Below are 9,511 nucleotides of genomic sequence, written 5' to 3'. Positions count from 1 at the left end.
ATCCATGGAGACCCAGAATCATTATGTCATATGGACTTTCTATTGGTACGAACCTTATGTCATAAGGCTCCAGAGGCAGTTCTTTCTTTAGAGTGCGCTGGAGCACGTCCCAATAAAATACTGCATCCCGGCAATCTAGAAAGGCATGTTCGATATCCTCTGGTTTTTGGCATAGGAAGCAATCGGTTGACCAAGGAACGAAGATGCCTTTTTCCTGAAGCCATGTTTTTTACGGGAAGTGTATTCGTATGCCATTTGAAAAAGAAACTTTTGACAGTTGGCGTTACTGTGCTTGAAACTGCTTTGCAAAAAGACCCTATACAGGCTTCATGTCGGGAAGGAACCACATTAACATATGTAATGTAGCGTGGTAGAAGAGTAAAATAACAACCAGGCGTCACACAATGCGAACTGCACAACGAGTGTGTCGTTGAATGCTTCCAACCCATTACAAATGGATCTGCCATAATTGTCCATCGTCATCAGCCACAGCACCAACAAAGTGCACATAATGCCTTACAGATGTTTAGCGGGTACCACGGTTCTCCGCAGAATGACGAAAAATGGCATAGCGGCTGTTTCCCTACTTCAAAAAAATTATGATGATTTATAGCGTAGTGGGTTCCTCGCAAGTGTACTTCTAGGTTGCCGAGGAAGCGCATAAGGCCCCCATGATCCATTTCTTCAGGGTTTCAATAAAGTTGTTTCCCTCTCTCTCTCTCTTTCTCACTATGTTATATAGCGTGATGGGAGAGCGAAATAACGACCGGGTGTCACACAATGCGAATTACGTAACTAGTGGGTCGTTTAAAGATTCCAACCCATTACAAAGGGCTCTGCCATAATTCTTCATCGTCATCAGCCGTCGCATCAACAAAGTGCACATAATGCCTTACAGTGATGGTACCTCGCCTCTCCGCAGAATGATGAATGATGGCGTAGTGGGTGCTTCCCAACTTCACAAAAATTATTTGTGGCGTAGTGGGTACGTTGGTATTGTACTTGCCCTAAGGGAGTTTATAACAGCCGCGCGGATGTCGCGAATCTAGAACATATGATCTGGCGGTGCCTCGCGTTACGCGGCGGCAAAGTCATCACACCGTCAAAATGGGAAGCTGCTATTACCAGCTCCGGACTCGAAGAACAGCTATGGGCAGTCCAACGGGCCCGCGACGCAGCAGAGAGACTTGGTCTTTCTGTTCCGACGTGGGAGCGGCCCGCAACGTGCTAGGGCGCGTTCCGAGGGACCAAAATAAAGTTTATTCATCCATTCATCTAGAAATGCCGCTCTTCCAGCTTTCGCTGTGACTGTGCTGCGCTTTCCGCGCAGGCCTGGCGTTTTTTTTTTTTTTTAAAACCGCAAACAACTAAATTCGCTGCTGTGAACTGATTGCATCTATAGAACAATGCGATAGCTCAACTTATTCACAGCTTATCGTGCCCCGCAATGAAATAGAATATCCAGAGCGCTTGCCAGCGAGTAAGGCATCAGCGATGTGTTTCTATTACAATAAAAAGTGGGTCAGCTCGCTCGTTATCCTCAAGGGCCACGTGTCGTCTGCATAGCTATAAGCTGAAGGGTACTCGAGTGATGCCGTAATAAGAGCGCCGCTTTTGTCCATAAAAACCGCGATAGCATTTAACGTACAACATCCCCTGACAGTGCCGCGGCTTCCACATTCAAGTAAGCATATCGCTGATATGCGCCGGAGCAAAGGTCATTCTTTTTTTTTCATCGCTTACTCCAGGAACGTGCACCTCGTCCTAGCAGACTTGTACTAAGCTCTATTGTATTCAATGCAGCAAAACTTCATGCGTTCATAGTACGAGCCTCATATCTGAGAGCTTCTCAGAAATGTGAGACAACCGCGCGTAAAATTTAAGGATAACTTGCGGCAAATCACGTGAACGCCGTTGAAAGCACCAGTATGCAAGTATAGGCTACACTCTTAAGAAAAGAAAGCCTGTCACTCTTTTTGGTGAGTTCTGACTTGCCGCATCTACAACTCTCTCTGAAGATGCACGTTAACTCTCTTTTGGAGAACGTTACACTCTCTCCGGAGAGTCGTGGCAGGTGAGACTCTCTTCACGAGAGATTAAACGAGAACGTTTAAAGAGAGCTCAAATATGTGCCAAGTGAGGACTCACCAATAGGAGTAACAGGCAATATTTCTTTTTGTTAGAGGGTAGTTGGCGGGAGATGAGGAATAAAAGCTCACAGGGTCCCTATGTATTCGCCCAAGACGACTCGAAGGCGGAAGCCATCTTCTTTTTCTTTTCATTTGATGTATTGATCCTCCCACGCTCCCCTCCGACAGCTTTCTGCACCTAACGTGTTTTTGCACTGCCTCCATGATCAGAGGCAGTGCAAGATTTCTGCCCCTCGCCTGGTTTTGCACTGCCTCCGTGATCGGCCCACGTTTGACCAAGCTACGGTGTCATGTGATGATGTAATCATATGATGTCACGCTATGTGACGTCATAGTGACGTCACGAAATTTGTCAATCGGTGGCGTCATCACGTGATGATTTTTTTAATCACTCGTGTTGACGCCAACGCCGCGGGACGACGGTCGACGACGATGGTCAATTTACGCGCTTGATGAGGAATCTAAGGCTTTCGCCTTAAGAAACGCGCACGTAAGAGATGGACAAAGCAGAAGGGCCCAGAAAAGTTTTTTTTTTAATTTGTGTGAGCGATTAAGATACGACATCATCAAATCATTCGCACCGTAACATAAGTTAAACACCTGTAGTAGCAACGGATCTACGGACAAATAAATGTAACCCTTCTTCTTAGCATTGCCCTTCTTAATTAACGTATTCGCCGAGCTGGACGAGCGGTCTAGTCTTCTGGAAATCGGAAACAACCTGTGCCTGCCGAGTCACGTGGCCGTCCACCAGCGCGGGGTTGTGTTCGACGCCACCGGCAGCCACAATAAACCCGGTCGCTGGCCACTCACTCTTTTTTTTCTCCCGGTAACCCGATAATCTACAAACGCGAAGAAATTTGCGGACAGACGAAATCTCTCCGACGGCGATCACCGGTAAGTGTAGGCACGGGAGTTGCAGTGGTAGTCTTCCGGCGTGAAGTGACCGCCGCAAACTCGAAGATCCTGGCCAGTGTGATCATATACGCCGAGAGGCCGATGCGCCACTGTAACGACGCTTTGCAGCCACGCCGCTCGTCGGTCGCCTTGCACAAGGACACATTGTCGCAGCATATGTCGCCAATCATTATTGGTATACTGCCCACAATGCAGCAAGGACAATTGATGGTGTGAGAGAAATGAAGCTCGAGTATCAACAAGGGTCGCGCAGCTCTCGTCCACATGGAACACTTTGCAACACAGGCAGATGATGCTCGCCGTCCGCCGGAAGTTCCCAAGTGTAGTAGTAAATTCTGACTGTGCATTCTCTTTCTGTTGGTCTTGCTTTTAAATTAAACAAATAATAAGGTGTTCCAACTATTACCAACAATATTTGTTCGTACTTAAGCTAGAAAATTTACCCGTGACGTAAACGCAGCAGCCAATCAGATCGGGTGACGTCAGGGTCGTAGACAGAAATTTTTTTGGGGCAGGAGTGTCCGACCCCCGTTTATGCATGATCGTGTGTGTGTATGCATGTGTGTGCGTATGTATACCCATACGAAATGTGAAAACTTAGGAGGGAGGGGGGGGGGGGAGCTACGCCACGGTGTGACGTCGCTCACCCGTGCAACGTCCCATGGGCGGCCGAACCTTTACGCGGAGCGCTTAAATAAGCCTGGCTCAATATATTTGTAGAAAATCAGCAAAACCGCTTCAGGGTCCCTTTAAGAGCGTCCGCCTCCGCAGCCTTCGGCACTTCCTTAGTGATGCTTCAAGTTAGAAACACGTCAAACGTTCTCGCGCCATATGAAACAGCCAAGAAGACGTTAAAATATGTATTCGTAGCAAAGTGACAGGCCCAAGAGAAAGAGGGCAGAAATAAAATGAACTGAGAAAAGTTAGTGACACCTTCTGCAGTTGCCCTGCATGTCTGGATGGGCGTGAGGGATAATATATAGAAACCGAGAAATAGTCGAGTGTTCACTGCAATCACGTGCTGAATAAGCGAGGGCCTTTCTGTAGCTTGGCGTTGAAATCTGTTACATATTTGAAAGCATCGCGAGAAACAACGGACACACGAATAAACACAGGACGAGCGCTGTCTAACAAATGAAGCTTACGAGTAAAACACACAAGAAAGATTTCTCCGGCATGGTATTCAGTGGAATCATGGAATACCATGCAGATGGAGGGCACGCGGTACACGGCATGGATACCTGTCGGTCATGTTGCCTTAAATATAGAACACTCCTAGAAGTTCATTTTTATCTTTGTGCTTCATGTTAATTTTAGCGCGATTAAACTACGTTGCTTTTGAATGGTGCAGAGGCGCTCGCGTGGCTTTCAGGACTAAGGAATGGTAAGACACGGTTTAGCGCATCGCGTCAAGAACTCGCCAGGCAGTTAGTCTATAATCAGGTCCAGGCGATTTCTTTACGTCAAGCAGGAGCATCTTAAACATACCATTTTCACTAATAGGAACAGCATCTACAGGGGCATATGATGCCTTATAGAGTGAAGACTAATTTAAATTGCCCGTTTAATGAATCCACAATTGTTCTAGAGTTGTAAGTTACGATTCTGCTAACATAAAACACATAGTTAGACTGTGTACTTGAGGAATTTCTCAAGGAATAGACACAACTTGGCAGTTTCTGACGAAATTACATATAGCTCTGTTTGTCAGTATAAACTTGAGCTTTTAGCTGGATGGAGACTTCGTAAATCTTTAGCCGCACTGCAAATAAGTTTCAGGAGCACTTTTTTCGCTCCTTTTGGCAGCAAAGTCGAGTAAGAAATCCCGGAGTTCTTGCCCTTTTGTTGCAATAGCATTCGGTAGAATAAACATCCCAGTCGATTACACACTTCACGTATATAGGATTTTCTGTATGAAAACTAGCAATGATTAAAAAGAAAAAGACGAACATCGACACGTCATCTGCATGTGAGAAGACCGTCACGAAAGTAATTTTCTGCGACTTGCTTACAGAGACGTCAGAAAGCATGGACAGCTCAGCACGGTTATCTGATATTCCAGATAAAACTTGACACTTTCTTTGAGCTGTAAATGATCTAAAAAAATTTGCAGTGGCTTAGCTCGGCTATGCCAGGATATACGTAGCATTAGCAAAGGTTCAGCTGATTATTCTTAGCTTTCCAGATTGTCTAGGATTATTAGCCTTCTTGTGTTCATTCTTCGTACGCTGAACCGCTAATTGCCAGGCAACTACTTCGGGATCCGATGAGATAAGCTTCTCTGCTCTTCTGCGCCGTTGAGCAGCATTTGCGCTCTTCTTCTCCACGGCGTTACCCACCTGCAAACGCCAGTCAGAGGCGCTATCAAGCGGCTCCAGAGCAGTGTCAGACGGCGACTGCACAGCGAAGGCGAATAGCTGCGCGCACGCCGGCGCCAATGTGTCTGCCATGGCTACGACGTCACTCGTCTCGAATGCGCAGACCAGCAGCGGCGAGTCGCGCGCGGCGCTGGCGGTGTCTGTGCGCGCGCAGGCGCCAGTGTGTCTGCCGCGGCTACGACGCCACTCCTCCCGAACGCGCAGACCAGCAGCGGTGGTGGCGGAGAGCGCGTGAGGTGCCGGCTCCGGTGAGCCAGCTGTGTGACATCACTGATCCTCGCGCATGCGCAGCACGGCTCATGAGGATCCACGCCAAATCGGCTCCGGCTAGGCAAGTGTAGCTAACACTACAAAAAAACTTGCGCAGCTTGCACGCTTGCACTAAGTCTCGCAAAGCTGGGTAACAGCAGCGCTGGTGGAAACCTAGCTGGTCCTGGCTTGGCTAGGCTTTTACCCTCTCTCTTTCCCATCCCTTGCTTTACTATACTATACATGGCTATACTTTCTCTCTTTTTTCCTATCTTTTTTGTGTCTTTTTCTTTCTATCTATTTCTCTCTCTCTCTCTGAACTTGTTCTCCCCTCCTCCTTTCCCTCCTTTTCACCCATCACTTCTTTCGCACCCCATCGCTATACTATGCTCTGCTCTGCTATCGTACCTGGATAGCCGAGTGTTTACGACACTCACCTTCGGATCGTGAATACGCGGGTTCGAATCTCGCCTCTCGAAGAATATTTTCCCCGAAGAATATATCCTTTTCTCTCTACTTCTACCACTTTCATTCTCTCTCTCTTTTTCTTTCTCTCTCTCTCTGAACTCGTTCTCTCACGCATCAGATATATTGCATCCCACGCCGGACAAATAGGCTCACATGTTCTGGGAGCGAAGCAGAAGAGGACGTAGATGAAGAAGAGGACGAAGAAGGCGCTTGCTGGTTCAAGATGATGATGATAATTCTCTATCTACAACACACTGCAAACCTCGAGCATAACAGTTCCGCTGTAAAAACACACACAGAAAAAAAAAAACTAATCATGTATAAAACTGCAATTGCTTTGCATTTTTGTGAACTGTTGCAATGACTAGATATTAATAAATCAAAAGAAAACGGCATATATGACACGCTCTTCGCTAACTTATCATTTGGAACATTGAGTGAAAACGTAGACTGTGTGGCAGTTGAAGTCTCCATCAAGAATAATGCGACCACCGGTCTTTACATGCACCCGTTAAGAGAGTTTATAAAAGCATCAAACTGGGTGAAGAGTTCGGTGGCTCATAGAAGGGTCCATGCCAGTGATGACACATATCTATTCTTGCCATGAAACAGGTCACAGAATAGACCTTTCATGTTATTTTTTATTGAATACTGCCAATCTCGCCTGACATCATAGCAGGGAAGTCGCACGAAAATTGTGTTCGTTACAGAAAGTCCCACAATCAGAATATTATACATTCCCATTAGAGCAATACATTTGGAAGGATATCTTAGTTGAAAAACATCTACATGGAAGACAATAGCACTGAAAACAACAATAAAACAAAAAATATACATTATTAACAATGACATAGGCTCAACAATCGGTAAAATTAATGGTCCTTCAATGACACTGAGACTACTTGTGAAACAAGCAATTCATCTTCAGTAACAGTAGCGAATCTGCTTCATGATTATTCGATAGTTACAGTGAATTTCACTTATTTTAATTTTTTAATTGCTAGGGAAAAAATGAATATTCGGAGCATTTAGTAGTGAGATTATACGGTCAGTGGCTGTATAGTGCTTAGGACGTGTTGGTATTTCATGTGAGTAAGATATAATTTTTGAAGTATCAATTATTATCATGTTGCGTAGTAGTTAGAACATAAGTTTTAGTCGCGTTACTTCGGTCCGCGTTTTATGGTCTTGAATCGTGCATTGTGAGAATTCTAAGGCATTTTTTGAAAAAGTTCGCCCACTCCAAATAATTTGCTTCCGCGATCTTTGCCGTACACGCCATAACCACGAGGGAGAAATTCACTGTCGTTGATACCTTGTTTTCCAGTATATTTCTGTAAATACAGTAGTATCAGTGAAGTGTACGTTGTTAAAATCTCTTCCAACTCGGTGGCTTTATTAGACAATGCTCCGGCAGTTAAAGCTATGGCATATTAAGCTTCGACGTAGAGAGTCAAAGCACTTGAGACTTTGACTCGCTACGTCATTTTTTACTGCTAAGCTTTATGCAAGGGAAGCTCATCAGAATAGCTCATCCGCACTAAGCTTGTTGCAACTTATTGCAGACCAGGGCCCACATATTATCAAAAACGTTTCACGCTAAAAAAGTTTGTTTGAGAATGTGTGAGCTAATCCTGATACTGGACATAATATTAGCGAATCCGGACAGCCCATGGCAAACTGCACTTGCGAAAGCGAAGCTTTGTGAATTCGGCCCAAGTTTTCTTTTGTGACCCTTCGTTTCTTTCTCTGTAGTTTCGGATTGCTATGTATGTAGATTTTTCTAAGGTTTTTGTCGTAAGTCTTCAACATGTGACCAAAATGTTCATATAAAGACAGACTTACTTTTAACTTAAGTGAGGCCCCTAAGATGGACATTTTGTCGTGACAATCCACGAACCTAAGTATGCTAGGTCTAGATCGATTCGCGCTTTTGCGTCCAAGTCTGTGGAATATCTATACGTTTGTTGCAGACGTGCCTAGCTTACTCAGGAAGGCAATCTGGTACTCTTCATTCGAGCTCCTCCGTTGGATTTCACTACTGTGCTCATAAAGGCTATAAATTATGAAGTTATCTCTTCGGCAACAATTTTTAATGGCATCCGCTTTACAAACAAGGGGTAAGCTACATCTATTATAAACAAAGGGATTGTTATCTCAACGCATTTACACTGTTTAGCAATAGTATTCAAATTACTGAATAGGCGCTCAGCTTTGTCAACAAGGTTAGCCACAGAAGGGACTTGATTAATGATTCCTTTGCGAGACGCCTATATATTCTGGTCGTCTTGATTGCGCCCTGGCCACAGAATAGCTCAGTCGGCATTTATTTCACAGATGGGCCATGATTCGCTTCAACTACAAAACAAAGTATCACCAGCAACATATTTGATTCGAGCAATAATACATTTAATGCGCAGCGGGCAAAGCAGCAGCAATAAAAACAGGTTATCGTTACCAATAATAAAAGAAAGAGGTTATGTCCAGTGGCACTGGATGGTGCCGTTTAGGCATTCAAGTCCTTCGGTCTCGTCACGTGCGTTGAAGCCCCCCAAGGCATGTTTTTCACATGCACTGTGACCAAAGGTTTGGATGATATAAGTACGGTACTGCATTCACAGAAATAAGACGATAGCGCTCCAGACAGACCGCTAATAATAGCTCAACGAGGGTTCTTAGAAGCCTTTATTCGATGATAGCTTCCTTATACATTGAAAAAGTACCGCAACCGGAATCACAAAGAAGTGATTATTGAACATGCTGCCCGCTTTGGTGCTCCATTGTCCATTCTCTCGTGTTCGCGCTAGGCCAGCATAACATGAAACCATTCCGCTAGGTATCTATTCCGTATCCGCCATTAGATAGCCACGATTACTTGAAATACTCTGGGTCATGCCCGCAACGCTTGTGTGGCACGCCATGCGGCAAAAACTGCGAAGCGCCCCACCACGTAACAATCTGCTTATGCCCGATTAGATAGAACATAAGACAATAAATTATTTCCGATGCTGCATCTTTGTCGCCATTAGTCTTTTGTTATTGGTAATAAGTTTTCCGTTTGTGCCAAGATCGCCTACTTCTGTCACACGACGTTACAGAGCGGGGAAAACTGACGACATAAAAATGACGTGTACGCAGTAAACAGCGCACTGATGTGCGGAACAACACCTGAACATTTTCGGAATAGCCGGATAGCGCCCCGTTCGGAAGGGAATAGAAGGTGGCTGCCCGCCGATCATTATGGTAGAGGCTACTCATCGCTGTTGGCAAGAATGGATTTATTTGCTTGTAATAAACATTTTGAGTGGTGGTATAAGGCCGATCCACGTGGAGCGAACACAAGTTTCG

Source organism: Rhipicephalus sanguineus, chromosome 1, assembly GCF_013339695.2.
Source record: "Rhipicephalus sanguineus isolate Rsan-2018 chromosome 1, BIME_Rsan_1.4, whole genome shotgun sequence".
In the NCBI taxonomy this organism is placed as follows: Eukaryota; Metazoa; Arthropoda; class Arachnida; order Ixodida; family Ixodidae; genus Rhipicephalus; species Rhipicephalus sanguineus.
This window is presented reverse-complemented; position numbering follows the sequence as displayed.